The sequence below is a fragment of the Sorex araneus genome, chromosome 9 (assembly GCF_027595985.1).
Source record: "Sorex araneus isolate mSorAra2 chromosome 9, mSorAra2.pri, whole genome shotgun sequence".
Taxonomy (NCBI): Eukaryota; Metazoa; Chordata; class Mammalia; order Eulipotyphla; family Soricidae; genus Sorex; species Sorex araneus.
The window spans coordinates 38645718-38663912 of record NC_073310.1 but is presented as its reverse complement, the minus strand read 5'-3'; positions in this window follow the sequence as shown (position 1 = coordinate 38663912).

Below are 18195 nucleotides of genomic sequence, written 5' to 3'. Positions count from 1 at the left end.
TTCTTGATAACTGGTAGGTTCAGATTCAGAGAACTAGGAGAGGATTTTAAAGTTATTGAGCCAATTAAAATAGGTTGACTTAAAAGACTTTTCTCCAAAGAAGACACACAAGTGACTCTAAAAATAAGTGGTCATGATCACCTATTGTTATTATGTTACACAAAACTACAATGTGTTTCACAAACTGTTAGCTTAATTTCTATAAAAAAGACAAGAGGCAAGTATTGAGGACAATTTGGAGAATAATTGGTAGTATATGATTTGGTACAGTCACCATGGAAATAAGAATGGATTTAAAAGATTAAGAATAGAAATACCATATGACACAGCTATTTCACTTCTAGGTTACATAGAAAAAACTGATTAGTAAAAATACTTGTGCCCTCATTTGCATTGCATTAGTCTTGCAATGAAAAAATGAAGTGTCCTATAAAGATGTGATAAAGATGTGATACATTCTATACAATAGAATATAAATCTAATTAAAAAGAGATGGTGGCTTGCCACTTGCAAAATTATCTTATGATGTCCTAGCTGTATTGTGCTAATTTTGTTAACTCTTTTAATAAACCATGGTGATTATCAGAGGAAAGGGGAAATAAGAGAGGGCAATGGGTTGGATGATATGGAAGTTTGGTGATGAGAATAGTGAATCTTAAATACATATAGAAATGCAAAGCTGTACCCTAACTGTGTAGTATTTTAAAAAATGACAAATAGAGTGAAACAGAAATGCAAACAACATAATTTTTTCTCATATAGTATATTGAAAAATAATTTTGATATAAGTGGAGAACATTCATCAAGGCCATCATGTGAGTGGTGTCTCTTTTTACCTTGACATATATTCTTAGCTATATGTTTGTTCTTCTTTAATTTGGATGTAGTGGTTCTCTATCAATTCTCTACCTCTTCTCTGAGGATAGAACCTGGGAACCCTTTACAGATGATTCCAGACACAGTGGGTATCTGGCCCTTTGGGGAAGGAATTCCCTTATACCCTGGCCCCTACTGGAAATCTCATAGTCCTTATCTTCCATAGAGTCTATATCTATCCATTTTTCTTTTGATTTTTAAATAAAGCTTTTATTGAAACTTATTTAGAAAGAAGTGAGGGGAAGCAATGGAGAAGTGCATGTTCAGAAGAGAACCCAGGTTTTTCCAGAGAGAAAGTAAGCAAGTAAAGAAACAGAGACAGGGGTGTGGTGCCGCTAGCAGGACAACTTGTACCCATGGGGTGAGTGCATCAGCAGCCTGATGGAGCCTTCAGGCATTCTGACACCCCAAAATTGCTGATGTGCCTCTGGCTGAACCCCAACAACTTGGGACCGAGTTTTCCTAGAAATTAAATGGCCAAATGTTTGGTATGTGGGAGTCATGCCCACAAACCTCTTCCAGCTGGAAGATGGTGGGAGGGTAACAGGGACATTGGTGGTGGGAAATGTACACTGGTGGAGGGATGGGTGTTGGATAAGGAAAATATGTGTTCAAGGCAGAACATGAGCTTAAAGAGCAACCCTCTCTCTCTTTTCAAAAGAAAATTGCAAACAATTCTCTTTCTTTAGCCCCAAACAGGGTAATACCGAAGGGTGTTTTTGTTGTTACTGATATGTTATAAAAGGAGAACTTATAAAAGGAGCTCTCTATATATATCATATATTAACCCCTTGTCAGATACATGACTTGCAAATACATTGTCCAATGCAATATATTACCCTTTCACTTTTTTTCTGGTGGTTTTTTTTACAATACAGAATCTTTTAGTCTAATGTAGTTCTATTTGTTTATTTCTCTTGGCCTTGAAGTCAAGTCTAAAAAAACCCTCATATTTTATTATTTCAAGTTTTAATACAATCATTAATCTTTTCTGAATTAATTTTGATATGTTAAATAGTGATATAATCCATTCCTTTAAATGTAGCTGCCCAGATTTTTCCATCATCATTATTAACATCTTTTCTTTCATCACTTCTTGGCCTTTTGGCTAAGATTAAGTGTGAAATTTTTTTTCTCCATTGTATATTGAAGTAAATTAATTGTTTTTGTATGTTTGAATTTATTTCTCAGTTTAATTACATTTTTATGTGTATCTGTTTTTGTGTTATCTGTGCATGTCCAGTAATATGCTGCTTTTGAGTATTGTAGCTTTGTGATATAATTTTTGAAGTCAGGAAGTATGATGCTTTGCTCCCTCAGGATTTCTTTGATTATTTGGAGAATTTTTGGATTTCATAAAATTTTTAAGGGTTTCTGCTCTGTTTTTGTAAGAAATGCCACTAATATTTTAATAGGGGTTGCATTGTTTAGGTGAATTTTTTAAGGCAAACTTATCTTTGATGTTAGGGAGTTGTGCCACACTCAAGCATATTTCAGGGTTTACTTAAGCTCTGTACTAAGGGGATCACTCCTGGTGGGCTCCTGTAACCATATTTGGTGCTGAAGATCAAATAGGAGTCAGCTGTATGCAAGGCAAGCACCTGAATCCTTATACTATCTCTCTGGCCCCCAAGTGGACATCTTAATCACACTGAGTCTTCTGATTCATCAACACAAAATATTCTTCTATTTTTTTGGATCTTTACTTACTTCAAAAAATGTCATGTAGTTTTCAGCGTATAGGTCTTTCACGTTCTATGTTAAATTTATTTGAGCTATTTTATACTTCTTGGGCTGGAGCAGTAGCACAGCGGGTAGGGCATTTGCCTTGCACGTGGCCGACCCAGGTTCTATTGCTCTGTCCCTCTTGGAGAGCTCGGCAAGCTACTGAGAGTATCTCGCCCACATGGCAGAGCCTGGCAAGCTGCCCATGGCATATTCCATACGCCAAAAACAGTAACAATAAGTCTCACAATGGAGACGTTACTGGTGTCTGCTTGAGCAAATTGATGAGCAACGGGGTGACAGTGACATTGACAGTGACCATAATATAATTATGAGCAGTATTTTTTTGGTATCTTTTCTAATACTTCATTGTTTTCTGGTCAAACATTTTGGTGGTATGGTTATGTTGTGTGGAACTGTGCAGAACACTAGGTTGGCAGTCAGGATAATTCCCTCTCATGGTCTCCATTCCCAATCAATAAGTGAACTCTTTGGTTCAATGAAATAACATGTGATGACTTTCTAGTTCTGGAAGTCAACACCATGTGGCAGGTCACATGGGATCCTCCATTCTTAACCAAGAGGTGCAGCAAAGAATCTCAGATGCCAGATCCAGAGCCACCTAGTCAGACACCCACCAAAATGGAACTTTAAGGAATTCAAGCCTTTCAGAGTGACACGAAAATGATACTGGCATTTTGAAGTGGTCTATTTCCAAAGGAAGGAAGAGGAAAATAAAAGGTAAACTCCAGGAGGGATCTCTTTTGTGATTCCTACTCTGACCTCAGGTGCAGGCCAGCCTATAATCATAGGTTCAGTGATATAAAACGTGCAACTTGATCCTTTCCCAGAGAACAGAATGGGGGTACAGTTCTCGAGAAACCAGACTGAACAGGAATTAGCCTTCACCAGCTGCTCCTGTAATTACATTTAAATTCAGTTAAACTAATTTCTTACACTTGATAAAAGCTGTTGTCTTTCCAAATTATTCTGACTCTTCTGTTCCACATACAGCATAAATATACAATGACCGGGTTAGAAAGGTCTTTCTCTCTGTGTTGCTCTGTCCACCTACATTCTTCCTGGCCCTTTGCTGAAGTACAGTTTTTCTGTTAAAAGCTCAGAAAGCTGAACTGCCCTATTAGCATAAAATTCTGTGACTCATTGACTCACAGATTGTAAATCAGACTAACATTGGATTTTAATTAATTATATTAATTTTAGGGGAAACAACAAAACTGAAAAGTCTGCAGTGCTTCATTTACTGAGAAGCTCTGAAATGTCTTTTATTTTTAGCAAGAGCCATAAAAACATCTCATACTGAAATAATGTAAAAATCAAGGAAGGGTTGTATTACTCAGCGTGATCACGCCCTTTAAACGGCTTTGACATTTTCTTTATTTTTGTAAGATTTTTTAGAAAAAAAAATATTATATTACATATACTATACACATGCATACGCTATACCAGACTTTCTCTGTAGCAGTACTCACTACTGACTGTAATTCCCTCTAAGGTATTTCTATTTTAGACCCTCTTGGAAAGTTATAACTGGATATAGTAAAGAACTTGGTTTAAGAGGATGCCCGTGACGGTACTGGTGCTGCTCCCCACCCAGATGAGACCCCAAGCGGCCGCCCATGAACAGCTCCTCCACTCCTGAACGGCCATGATCCCAGAGGCACACAAACCAATTTTGGAACCCAGCGGCTTCTGGCAGAAATCACTCTGGATTTAATTACTAAAATACCAGAAATCCAAAATCATATGCTCTTCATTATCAGCAATAGAAAACAAATTATCAAATGATGCCTTTTCGGCAGGTCTGATCATTGGGGGGAAATTCCAAATAATAATAGTGGGTTTTCTGTCGAAACATTGAATGTAATCAAGTAAAGAGAGAGTAAAGTGAAAATCATCTGCCACACAGCCAGGGTGGGGCGGGGGGTAGGGGGTGTATACTGGGGTTCTTGGTGGTGGAACATGTGCACTGGTGAAGGGATGGGTGTTTGATCATTGTATAACTGAGACTTAAACCTGAAAGCTTTGTAACTGTTCTCACAGTGATTCAATAAAAAAAATTAAACAAAAAAAGAGGATGGGCATGGTCAAAGACTCTCACGTACTTGTTGTATGCACATGCACAATTTAATAATTTAAATGATTCATTCACTCACACTAACATATATTAACACTATGTACCTGGTACCTGTGTGGATATCGCATGCATAAAACTGAAGAAAATTGTAGTCTATAAGCGGAGGTTAACAAAATTCTAGATAGTTACATGGCATAATAGAGTTAAAGACTCGGGACATTAGGAATTAGGAGGGGAGCAACGGCCAAATCTCAGAGAGCTGGTGACAAGAAGGGAGAACTGCAGGTTTTAGTTCAAAACTAAATAATCTAACTATTATCTGCCTTCTGTGTGCCAGGTGCTGGCCAGGTGCTGGGAATCCAGCAATGACCAAGCTAGACATAGTTGTCACCACCTTTTTGAAATTTACAGTATAGCAGGAACTCAGCTAATAACTAGCTATTCAAATAACATTCAAATTGAACTATTAACACAGGAATTAAATTGATATTTTGAAAAGAGCCTTTACAAAAAAGAAGGTGATTTAATAGTACATTTGAGGGGGGCTGTCTTTCATGAAAATAAGAATAATTTCCCTGACAAAATGACATCAAAGCAGAGTCCTGATGGATAAGTATGAGAGGATAGCCAGGAAGTTAGTGAAAAGACCAAAAGGAATAGATATGTAAAGAATTTTTCGTTTGTTTTCAGGTCACATCTGGCTATGCTCAGGACTTACTCCTGGCTCTACACTCAGGGATCATTCCTGGCAGGCTCAGGAGACCATTGGGATGTCAGGGATCAAACCCAGGTCAGTTACTTACAAAGCAAGTGCTCTATTCCCTGTACTATTTTCTGGCATCTAAGTGCTTAAAAGTATCTTAAAAGTGGAGCTGATTTTGAGCTTTGTTTGTTTGTTTGTTTTTGATTTGGAGCCATACTTAGCAGTGTTCAAGACTTCTGACTCAGAGCTCAGGGATCCTCCCTGCAGAAGCTCAGGGACCATATGGGGTTCCGGGGATTGAATCTGTGCCAGTCATGTGCAAGACAAATGTTCTACCTGCTGTAATATCACTTCAGCCACTGGTTTGAGCTTTAATGGAAAAGCATAATAACACACTTCTTAAGATTGAGGAATTTGCAAGACTATGGCTTAAGTGTTATAGTATTGCCTATTGCAAAGGCCTGAGTTCAATCTCCAGTTTCACAGGGACTCCCAAGCATCACTAAGTATTACCCTGGTGGTTCCCAAGCAAACACTGCATTCTAGTCCAAGCACTCAATCATCCATCAGGCCCACACTGATAGGCCAAACACCACCAGAAGCGGATCTAGGGCCTCGAGTGCCATTGCATGTGCCCACTATAAAAGTTAAAGAATTTGTTGGGGGAGGAAGCTGGACTTGGAAATTCCTAACACTTGGCCTGGGACAAAAGAAAATTATACTCTCACGTTCAGTACTCAGTTTAAGACTTTTTCTACGCTGATGCATGTATTTGCATTCTTAGTTTGGTCTTCAGATGTGTAATTTTTTTACTAGTCCTTGATTCCAAGAAAATCTATGATTTAGGATATTATAAACCATTTAAATGATAGAATGCCTCATTTATTGAATTCCTCACTCAATAAATGTTTATTGAAAGTCTATTAGTGCATCATTTCTTGTTCTCCTTATAGTGTTGCAAAGCTATGAGAGCTCCGTACATAAAAGTTACATCATTGAATATTATACAGAAACCCTAGACAATAAAGCAAGGCAAAGGAAGGTAAAAACTTATTCACAAAAAAAAACCAAAACAGCCTACAGATTGTTAGAATTAATCCTAGGTAACTGGCTATAATAGCAAAATATACAACTCACTTGTGTGTCTATACTTTAGTAGCAAAAAGTAATATAAATTATGTAATAAACATTTAAAATTAATTTTTTTTGTTGGGCTGGAGCGATAACACAATGGGTAGGGTGTTTGCCTTGCATGCGGCTAACCCGGTTTGATTCCTCCGCCCCTCTCAGAGAGCCTGGCAAGCTACCTGTGGCATATTTGATATGCCAAAAACAGTAAAAACAAGTCTAACAATGGAGACATTACTGGTGTCCGCTCAAGCAAATTGATGAACAACGGGAGGACAATGCTACAGTGCTACAGTTTTTTATTGATGTATTGGTTTGGGGGCCATACTTGGAGGTGCTCAGGGTTTACTCTTGGTTCTGTACTCAGGATTCATTATTGGTGGTGCTCAGTTCACCATATGGGGTTCAAGAGATTGAACCCGAGTCAGCTGCGTGTAAGTATATCTGGTCTGCTGTACTATTTCTCTGGCGCATATATATCCATATATATATGTATTTATATATGTAGCACCGTTGTCCATTGTTCATTGATTTGCTTGAGCGGGAACCAGCAACGTCACTGTTTTTGGCATATCAAATACACCACGAGTAGCTTGCCAGGCTCTGCCATGCGGGCAGGATACTCTCGGTAGCTTGCCGGGCTCTCCAAGAGGGATGGAGGAATCGAACCCGGGTCGTCCGTGTGCAAGGCAAATGCCCTACCCACTGTGCTATCGCTATATATATATATATAATGTAGAAATATATATATACATATATATATACATGTATATAGCACTGTTATCTTTGCTCATCGATGGAGGACTCAAACTCGGGGTGGCTGCATGCAAGGCAAACGCCCTGCCCGCTGTGCTATCATATATATTTGTTTTTGTATATTTGTTATATATATATGTTTGGGGGTTACACCTGATGATGCTCAGATGATGCTCAGGCACACTTGATGAGCCAGGGGTTTCTTCTGGCTCTGCATGTAGAGATTTCTTCTGGCAGTACTAGGGGAACCATATGAAATGCTAGGAATAGAATTGAGTCGGCTGTGTGCAAAGTGAATACCTTACCCGCTGTTCTTTCTCTCTGACCCCCCAAAACTATTTTTAAAGAGAGGAAAAACATATGTGAACAAAGAAAATTTAACTACTGAGAAATTTAAAGAAAAATGAAATAAATTGAGATATATGTTGGATTCCTGGGTGAGAAGACTCAGTATTAAAAAGATAATTTTCCCGAATTGATTTCTACATTTCATATAATTGTAACCAAAGTTTTCCAGAGAATTTAGGACATTTATTCTAAAAATTACATGTGAAAACACATACAGAAAAATGTTATTCTTTTGAAGAAAAATAGTAGGAAATCTTGTTCTATCAGTTTCCAGATTTGTTCTAAGTTAGAGTAAAGGCAGTGTAGAATTGGTACAGGTATAGACAAATAGACTAAGGGGAAAGTAGAGAAGAGAAAGGTGATAATTTATGGGTGGACACGTGTGACAGAGATTTATTACAGATCAATGAGGAAAGAAATGCCTTTCAGTGAAGAGTTCCAGCTAGATGGAAAGTTCTAAATAAGAGAAAACTTTAATCTTTTATATATCCTCTCCTCTTTTTGTTTGTGCCCCCCCACTGGTACCATGGCTTTGATCCAAGTCTCATGCATGCAAGGTGTACACATTGCCACTGAGCCCCACACCTAGCCCTAAAACTTCGATCTTTTGCAAGGTAATTTATAACATTTTCATATAAGAAATATATGTGGCATCTTTACATGTACTAGTGTTGCATACACTAGTATAACTGATTTTCAAAACAATTTGGCATTGCCAATTACAAATGAATACGTATGTAAGTTGTAATTCAGTGCTTCTACTACCATGTATCCTAAAGAAACGTGTGTCCTAAATAAACTTGTGTCCTAAATAAACTGCATGTATAACAGGACATATACCAGAAGGCTTTTGGCAGAATTGCTTATAATAATACATCAGAATACAAAATAAAAATAAGTCAAATTTTTTACAACAAAAATATATAAATTGTTATATTTATAGGAAAGATGATCATATATCAGGCTGGAGAGATAGTACAGGGATTAAGGTGCTTGTTTTGCACATAGCTGACTGGTTCAATCCCAGACCCTGCATATAGTTCCCTGAGCACTGTCAAAAGTAGTAAATTACAACCTCGCCAGTGGCATGCTTAAAGTAACTCTCAAATATCTGTGAGAATCAATTTTGTACAGTTCTTCCCCCACTCTGCTTGAAATCAGCATTGGTGGGAGTATATACACCACAGCTTGCAATCAGTCTTGGTGGGAGGATGTACACCACAGAAATCAGAAAAGGTTACAAATCTGAAATTACCACCCATCCTCCCCAAAGTCAGCTGCTAAACACTTTCTAGCTCACCACTAGAACCTAGCCCTGTTGAAGAAAATACAGTGAGGGAATCACACTGGACTAGGCTCTGTTGGAATGAGGCATTCACAATAAGGCATTCCTAGACATAAGCAGAAATCCAAATCCCTAGAACTAATGGCAGAGTGACTGTCTTAGGCTAGTTTTTCAGCTCATAATGAGAATTTATTCTACATCACAGTTGCTTTTAGAAATCATGTGCTATTCCGCCATCCCCCCTATTTTCTCCATTATTTTGGTTCACACCCAGTGGTGCTTGGAGCTTAGGTCTGGGTCTGTGCTCAGTGATCACTCCTGGTGAGCTCAGGAGACTATATGTATAACATGCTGTGGATCGAAGCTGTGTGCAAGGCAAACACCCTACCTGGTGTACCATTGTTCTGGCCTCTCTTCCTTTTTATTGAATACATCATTTGAGAGGAAACAATCAGATCCGCTTTTGGAATTTGAAAATTAGATAAAGCAATTTATTGTTAGGATGGTAGAATGAATGAATGAGTTCTATTTCTTTCTGAGATCCCAATAAAAAGCAAAGAAGAGACTAACACATATAAAGAAAATCACCAGAAGATAAGATATTTCAATAATTCCTGAAATATAAAGAAGGTCTTAAATTCTACTGAGAGAAAAAACAGTGAGGAAGCATTGGCTCAGGAACTCCCCGAGGCTACCACAACAGAGAGGGCAACTTGCCCCATGGAATTTGGAAATGCTCCAATTTTTCCTTCATGCTTCCCTCATTTCTCCTCTCCACCATTCCTCGAAAGGTGGTCCAGTTTTCCAGGTTCTATTTTCATTTTTTTTTTTTTTTTTTTTTTTGCTTTTTGGGTCACACCCGGTGATGCACAGGGGTCACTCCTGGCTCATGCACTCAGGTATCACCCCTGGCGGTGCTCAGGGGACCATATGGGATGCTGGGATTCGAACCCGGGTTGGCCGCGTGCAAGGCAAATGCCCTACCCGCTGTGCTATCACTCCAGCCCCTCTATTTTCATTTTTTAAAAATTTTATTTTATTAGTGAATCACCGTGAGACAAAGTTACAGACTTACAGGTTTTCATGCTTATGTTTCAGTCATACAATGATAGAGTGCTCATCCTTCCACCAGTGCCCATTTTCCATCACCAATGGTCCCAGCATCCCTTCCACCACCCTCACCTTGTCTTCTTCACCCCACCCTGCCTCTGTGGTAGGGCATTCCCATTTGCTCACTCTCTCTTTTTGGGTGTTGTGGCTTGCTACAGAGGTATTAAGTAAGCATTTTGTTTGGTCTATAGTCTATTTTCAGCCTGTATCTCCCATCCCTAGTGAGCCTGCCCAGCACCCTTTGCTTGGTGATCCCTTCTCTATTAGAGCTGCTTCTTCACCTAGCATGTGAGGTGAGCTTCCAAGCTGTGGAGTACTTCTCTTGATACTTATCTCTACTATTCTTGGGTATTAGTCTCCCATTCTGTTACTTTATATTCCACAAATGAGTCAGGCCTTATTTTCAGTCCTAAAGAGAAGAGGTGTTCTTTTTAAACTTGGAGGCCCTCTCTACTCCTATCTGTTGCCTTACCTTGACAACTCCTCTCTTCTTATTTTAAAGTGAAACCTGCCATGTGTGGATTCCTGCAAATATCTACAAATCCCCATAAATTCTATTTATGAAAGAGAAGAAATACAGATATATTCATCTAACAACATAGAAACCCCCCTTAGCGACCTACTGTCCCTTTATCTTCAACTATGTCTCTTTTAATCTTTAACTATAAATGAAGATATAAAGTTACTCACAACTGGAATAAAATGAAGAGCAAGAAGGCAAGATGAATCAATAAACTCACCTTGAAAAAGGACCTTATTAAAAGAATACAAGAGAACATTGAAAACCAAACATGAAACAAATATCTAACTTGTATCCTAAAGTAAGAGATATGAAAATTATGGGATTCATATCACAAGAACTGTATGCTCTGGGAAAGGAACAAAATTAACAGAGAAGTAGTGCAAATGAGATAAGATTAAGAGTACAATATGTTAACCATATAATTGCCAAGGTAAAATTCTAAGTCAGTCATGTTCCTTTTTTCAGTGTGAGATAGAATTAGTGAACATTTTAAATAGGAGAGGCTGGATTTTTTATTTTCCATCATATGAAAGCAGCAGCAGAGAAAACTAGCCTTCAAAGAAAGCTGACCTTCAAAAGAAAAGTGGCATGGACAGTAAACATAGAGATAAACAGATGATACAGGAGTCTAGTTGGATTCCTGATTTTCCTGTTCCTTGAGAAATTTTATTGTGTTTGCGTTCTATGCAGTAACTCAATAGCATTTAAATTTCCCTCTTAGGAACTTAATTTGCTGAAAACTTCAGGAACACGGGTCTTTGTGGCTGAGAACTCCAGGCCTTCTTGGGGTTAGGATTGGCGACTTCTCCCCATACTTCCAGAAAACCTGGAAGCCACACCCACGTCCTACACTCACCACCATGTACGTTCATTTACCAGTCTTGTTCTATAGACCCATACACAATTCCCAAAAGAGATCACCTAGCTGCAAAAATTTCTCAGACACCCATTTCTGCCTAAGACCTCTGGGGCAATCTGAGGGGAAGCCAGGCAGTTCCTGGCCAAACAGAGCCCTGGCAACTGCTCCCACACCACAAAGTCACGGCCGTGTCTCTGACGGGACTGCCCAGTTAAAAATTCTGGATTTTTCTGGACATCTTCAAACTCTACAACACTGAGATCCCAGTAGCAGCACATAGATTGGATGGATTGTAACATAGAAGCCAACCAATATTGACAAACAAAAACATTAACACAGAAGGCTTTACTTGCAACAACAGCTTAGTAAACCCTCAAATAAGGACTTAATGTCTCCATGGTGAGATACAATAATTCTCCCAAAGTTTCTTCTAAGGAAATATTTTTTTTGATTATTCTGTTAGTCCAATGAGCATTAACAAGCAATATATAATAAAATATTATAGTCCTGCACGGGGGCAGGCTTTAGCAGTGGTTGGGAAAACGAGACAATGATGAAGGCAAGTTGACACTGGTGGTGGATTGATGTTGGAATATTGCTTGCCTGTAACAAATCTTTGTAAACCACATTGTTTAAATAAAGTAAAAAAAAGTAATTTCTCTCTTGGTTCAAACTAAGTGTTTTTTAGACACAAGACGAAAGAGTCTTTACTAAGAAACAGGGTTGGGTAACTGGCAGAGGATCCAGTTTCAAGACTTTTAGGAGTAAATATGACCAAGTGGACATTCAGAAGAAACATCAACCCAGCAAAATTAGTGCCCTTACTTTGCCAGTTAACTTTTCCTAAACATAACACTGACATTCAAAATGCAAAGTTGGACAGCAGATGCCGCACATGCAGTGTTTTCTGCATTTACATTTATTTTCTTAATATCTTGAAAGAAAGATGGGGCTGAGCCTGCCAAATTTCTAAGCACCTTATAATAACCTATTCAGACTGCATATGGAAGGATTAATTTAGTCATTTCACACATTAATACAGTAGCAAACTAACCAAACTTCTCTTGCATTCATGACAGCCTAGGCATTGTAAGTGCAATTGTTAAGTTATCTGAAAATAATATATTTTTGTTTTGAAAGTCAGACTTGGGGGAAAATAAATGAGAGAGAAAGAGAGAGAGAGTTCTATTTTAGTTACCAATTTGAATGGTAGATCATTATATCAGTCCTGAGTTCTTTCCTTTCACTTCAAGATATTTTCCCCAAATACCTTCTCTTCACATTGCCTCTGGAAGACACGGGAAATGAAGTGAAAAAGAATCAAATAGCAAAGGGTCCTTGGCATGCTTATAGAAAGGACGCCTAAGATTTTTGCTATCATTCAGGGCCCTAGTATCAGTTAATGAAAGGTAAGAAATAGGCCTTTGGGAGGAGAAAAAGACAAAGGTAAAAGAAACTCTCCATCAAGTAAATGGAGAATTCCCAAAGTGAAAAATACAGCATTTGGGAAAAAGATCTTTCCTATCCTGAAGCCAGTTTTGGCTTTTTAAAACACCAACTAATTTTATTTTTCTTTGTTGATTTTGTTCTTGTTGGTTTGTTTGTTTGTGCTCCAGCCCGGAGACAAGTTGCCTTCTCAGCTCAGCCACAGTCCATGCATTTGTTGTTTAACCCAAATCCAATTGAGTGTTGCAGGAAAGAGAAGAGGAAACATCTCACACCCAAGTGGCCCACACCATTAACAAAGGGGAGTCTTGCAGTGCCAGCTCTTGGCTTCAGCTAGGCCCAGCGGGATGCTGGTGCCCCTGTGCCAGGGTGAGGGCAGCCACTGAAGCAGATGCTGGGCAACTGAGAAGAACTATTGATTTCAAATGCACAAATTCCTCAGGGTAGCTGCCCTCCTCCTCCCCTTGGTGGGAGGGTGGAGGAAGCTGGGAGCTGTGTTGTGAACCATTGGCTGCCAGCAGAGCTCAAGTTGGGAGAATTGTCACCATCCTCTGGCTCCAAGCAGGAGGTTTGTTAGGAACCAACATTGGCTATTTATGAAGATTTATGGAGAAGCTGACAAGCATTAGGCTTTGAAGCAGAACTCAGGTGAGCTCTCTCCCTTGCACAGACGCTTTCTGAAGGCGGTTTGGATGACCAAGCATCATTTTCTTTCTCCTCTAACTCCCACTGGCATTCCAAATCTGAACCAAGCTCAGGAGAAAAGGCAAAGGTGAAGTGTTCATGCTTTCTGACTATATTCATTCTTCTTCAAAGAGGGGGGGGCACTGGCACTTTTTGTGGCATCTCACATGGAGGGGAAAAGCCAAGATAAATGGATAGTTTCAAGGTCATTAGCTTTCTGAGCTCACAGTTGCCTTTTGTTTGCCAGAGGACTGCTTGGAAGGGTTATAAATGTTTTGCGACTGGACCAGGGGAGTCCATGGTTGAATCCCGGGCTCTGAGACCTGCTGCCAGTGGCAACTTTGGACTCTGAGCTGTAGATACACCCTTTATTCTTTCATAAGCTTGCCCTCAAAAGAGTGCAAACCACATAAATTTGGGGTTCAATCTCTTAGAAATTCTCAAACCTTTGTCATAGGTGTGTGGCCTCCAGAGGAGGGAATTGGGAAAGACTCAGAGAATCCAGAAATGGGTTGTTCAGGCTATTTATTTATTTATTTATTTATTTTTAAAATTTGGATTTTGAGGTCACACCCAGCAATGTTCAGGGGTTACTCCTGGCTCTGGACTCAGGAATTGTTCCTGGTGATGCTCAGGGGACCATAGGGGATGTGGGGATTCAACCCAGTCAGCCGTGTGCAAGGAAAATGCGCACTCAGTGTACTATTGCTCCAGCCCCTGTTCAGGCACTTAACCCAAGTGAGAAAGAAAGGTAAATCAGGAAAATGACTCTTTAAAAATAAGAGAAGCTAGAAATGAGTTTGCATATATATACTGGAGACCAGAAGCAAGGCAAGATGGAAAGAGATGAGTGAGTAAAGGCATTCTCACTTTTACCCATTGTGATCTGAGTTTTAATTTTGTTTCTCTTAGGTGTTTTCTGGCTATTCTAAGTTTTATTTGAATATTTGATATCTTCACTTTTCTTTTTAAGTTCAAGTGACTCATATTTATTGTACTAAAATATTTGACAGAAAAAAGAAAAGCAAAGTTAAAGTTTCAATTATTTCCATGTTTCCAGATTAATCCTTGAGTCTTCAGATTGTCCATGAACACATTTTTACATTACTGTGTTATACTATTTTGGGTTCTGGGTTCATGGAAGATCTTTACATACATATTTCTATATGTTAATATAGACCCTGTTCTTGTCTCTTTTTGTGGTAAGATAACTGTAGATCACTGTAGTGCTCTCTTAGGAATTTGACCGTTTACTATTTCTAGATATTTTGGTTTAATACATATATATCTATATGTCACTGTCACTGTCACTGTCATCCCATTGCTCATCGATTTGTTCGAGTGGGCACCAGTAACATCTCTCATTGAGAGACTTATTGTTACTGTTTTTGGCATATCCAATATGTACGGGTAGCTTACCAGGCTCTGCCTTGCGGGCTCGATACTCTCCGTAGTTTGCCAGGCTCTCCAAGAGGGGCGGAGGAATCGAACTCGGGTCGGCCGTGTGAAAGGCGAAAGCCCAACCTCTGTGCTATCGCTCCAGCCCATCTATATGTAAAATATAAAATATAAATGGATATATAAATGCAAATACATGCATTTTTTAACTATTATTGTAGTAGAGTTGATTTTTTTAATTTTCATCATTTGTTTTGCAATACTTATTGTTAAATATTTACTTTCTAGGTCACAATTATAAATCTTTCATAGTCCATATTAACTACAAAAAATTGGTTTGTTTGCTAAGAAATAGGAACCTAATTTTGATGTCAGTAATAGCAGAAGTGTGGAAATGGAATTTCCTTTCATCACAGCCAATACTTTTTTTTTTTGTTTTTGGGTCACTCCCAACGATGTTCAGGGGTTACTGCTAGCTCTGCATTTAGAAATTACTCCTGTCCGTGCTGGAGGGACCATATGGGATGCCGGGGATAGAACCCAGGTCGGCCTCATACAAGGCAAACACCCTACCCAATGTATTACCGCTCTGGCCCCCTGATTTTTGAGTCATTTTTATTTTTGTGATAGCTTGCCTCTTCCAAATCATTTTTATTCTAGAGCTCTTTCCCTCCTGACATTCTTTTTTCCCCAACTGCCTTCACATATATCCATTCTCCTTTTTCTCCTCACAGCTCATCCTCTAGTGAAACATTCAACTCACTGTGCCTTTGGCAAATGACTTGTTCTCTCACACCAGTTCTTTAGTAGAATAGTTTAGAAAGGACTTCAATTGACCCCAAAAAACTGCTTCCGAGTCTTGATCAAGGAGAGCACTTGATCCCCTTGAAGAATTCAAGGAAGTTGACTCATTTCTGCTATGTGCAGGACCTGGGTGTTTTCCAAATTCACCATTAAGGTGTGGCTATGAGTTCAGGCCTTGGAGTAGAGGAGGAGAGCCATTCATCACATCCCATGATCTCAGCTTATTTTTGGCCCAGGGAAATGCAGGAAGCAGCAGGATGTAATTTCCAGAGGGATCTGGCTAGCCTAGGGCTCAGAAGAGAGGGATTTCCCTTCGTGTTGTCAGGTAGGTAGATCATTCTGCAGATAGCCATTTCCCCCCTATATCTAAGACATGGGCATACTGGATTTGTGAGGAGAGTGTGGATAAGCTGGACCTTCCCCCAACTCTGCAAAAGTAAACCAGGGTGTTTTATTTCCCTCGGGGTTAAGGGCAACTGTGAAGCTGCTGCTGGTGTTGTTGTTGGTATCTTCCAAGGATTCTAGTTCCACTGGGAAAATCCCTCAATCTCTCTCACTCAAAGCTGATCAGTTTGTGATTTTGTGATTTAAGCAATGATCAGGCATCAATAATGCATTTTTTAAAAAATAAAAAGAACACCTGGAAATGGCATTGGGAGGACGCTTGGTAACTGCTGGTCTCCATGTATTCTTTAGACCTATCTGTAATTGGGAGTTTCTAATGTCCAAAAAAAGTGCTTTCAGGATATTTTAATCTGCGGGTGCTTTATGAAAATACAGTTGAAGTGTGTAAAGTAGCTCATGTGAAGAATGCAGAGTATCACAGGAGCAGGCCCTTCCTCTGTCCTCAGGGAGCATCTCGCCGGATGGTTGCCTACACTTGCACCCTGCAAAGGGAGGAAAACATAAGAGGGTGAAAAACAATTAAGCAATTAAATGTCTTGCCCTTATTATAGTGATGAGAAGACTTAAATTAAAAAATAGCTCAGCACCTTGCACCAGACTCATGGATACTGAATAGAGACCAGAACCAGACAGGTTTCAGTCTCCTGACGGGTTCTTTGTCTTTGCCAAAGAAGCAGTGATAACAAATTTTTGCTTATGCTTTCATAGGGCTAAAATTGAGAAATTAAACAACTTACAAAAACTAAATCTTATTCACTGGATATTATAGCACCAGACTACAGCAGAATTAAATTCTGGAATCTTTTTTCCAGGAAGAGACTTTTAAAGAAAGAACAGACAGATTGCCTCTACTAAGTAGTGTCACCCAGTCCCTGTACTTCAGGCAGTGTTGTGTAGCAGTTCACAGATATTTTGAAATTAATTTTTAAAAATTGAATCACCATGAGATACACAGTTACAAAGTTGGTCATGATTGGGTTTTAGTCATAATGTTTCAACACCCATCCCTTCAGCAGTGTACATTTTTCACCGCCAATGTCTCCAGTTTCCTTCCCGCCCTGTCCCTCCCAATGCCAAGCACTTTTTCTCTTCTTCCTTCTTTCTTTCTCCTCTTGCTCTTTCTTCTTCTTCCTCTCTCTCCTTTTCCTTTTGATCTACAGATACTGAAAGATTATCAGGTATACCCCATCACCTACTTTCAACTCTCAGTTCCTGTCCAAAATAATAATTTCCAACTATTATTGTCATATAGGTCCTTTTTCTATCCTAACTCCCCCTTGCCCCCCAGACACTCTTGTGGCAAGCTACCAACCATTCACCAGTCATCCTGGCCCTGTTTTCCCTGACCTTCGATATTAGTCACATATTACTTTTTTTATATCTAACAAATGATTACAGTCCTTTTACTATCCCTCTTCTTGTGATTCATTTCACTCAGATAGACTCTCCATGTCCATCCACTTATAAACAAATTTCATGACTTTAGTTTTCCTAATGGCTGTGTAGTAGTAGTAGTAGTTAATTGTGTAAATCACAAATATTTTTGTTTATGTAAGCTCAATGGATTCTCAAAGTAACTCTACAGATCCAGGCATCATCCTGCATTCATTATTGTTGATGCATAGAATGGAATCAGAGCGTCCATGAATCTCTATGATGATGCCACACATAGGAGTGAGAACCGAGTTCAGAATATCCAGTATTTTCCATGAATAGTCAACACCAAGGCCAGATCTCCAAGACTGCAGTGGCCTGGGGATCATTACAATAGCTAACAGTGACTGTGTGAAAGTGAGTCCAACATTAACCCCTTCAATGTTCACAGCAGACCTTTGAAGCAGGAACTCCTCCTATTTCTGTTTTTCTTTTGAGAAAATTGAAGTACAAGAAAATAATAACTACATAAAAGTCATACAATTGGTTTATTGCAGAAGCAGTATTTGAACCCAGATGGTCTGAATTTAGATCTTGCCCTCTAAGTAGGATGAAGGTGCATGTTGTCAGTTATTGAGGGTTGGTTTGCTTCTCAAAGGATGATGTCAGAGTT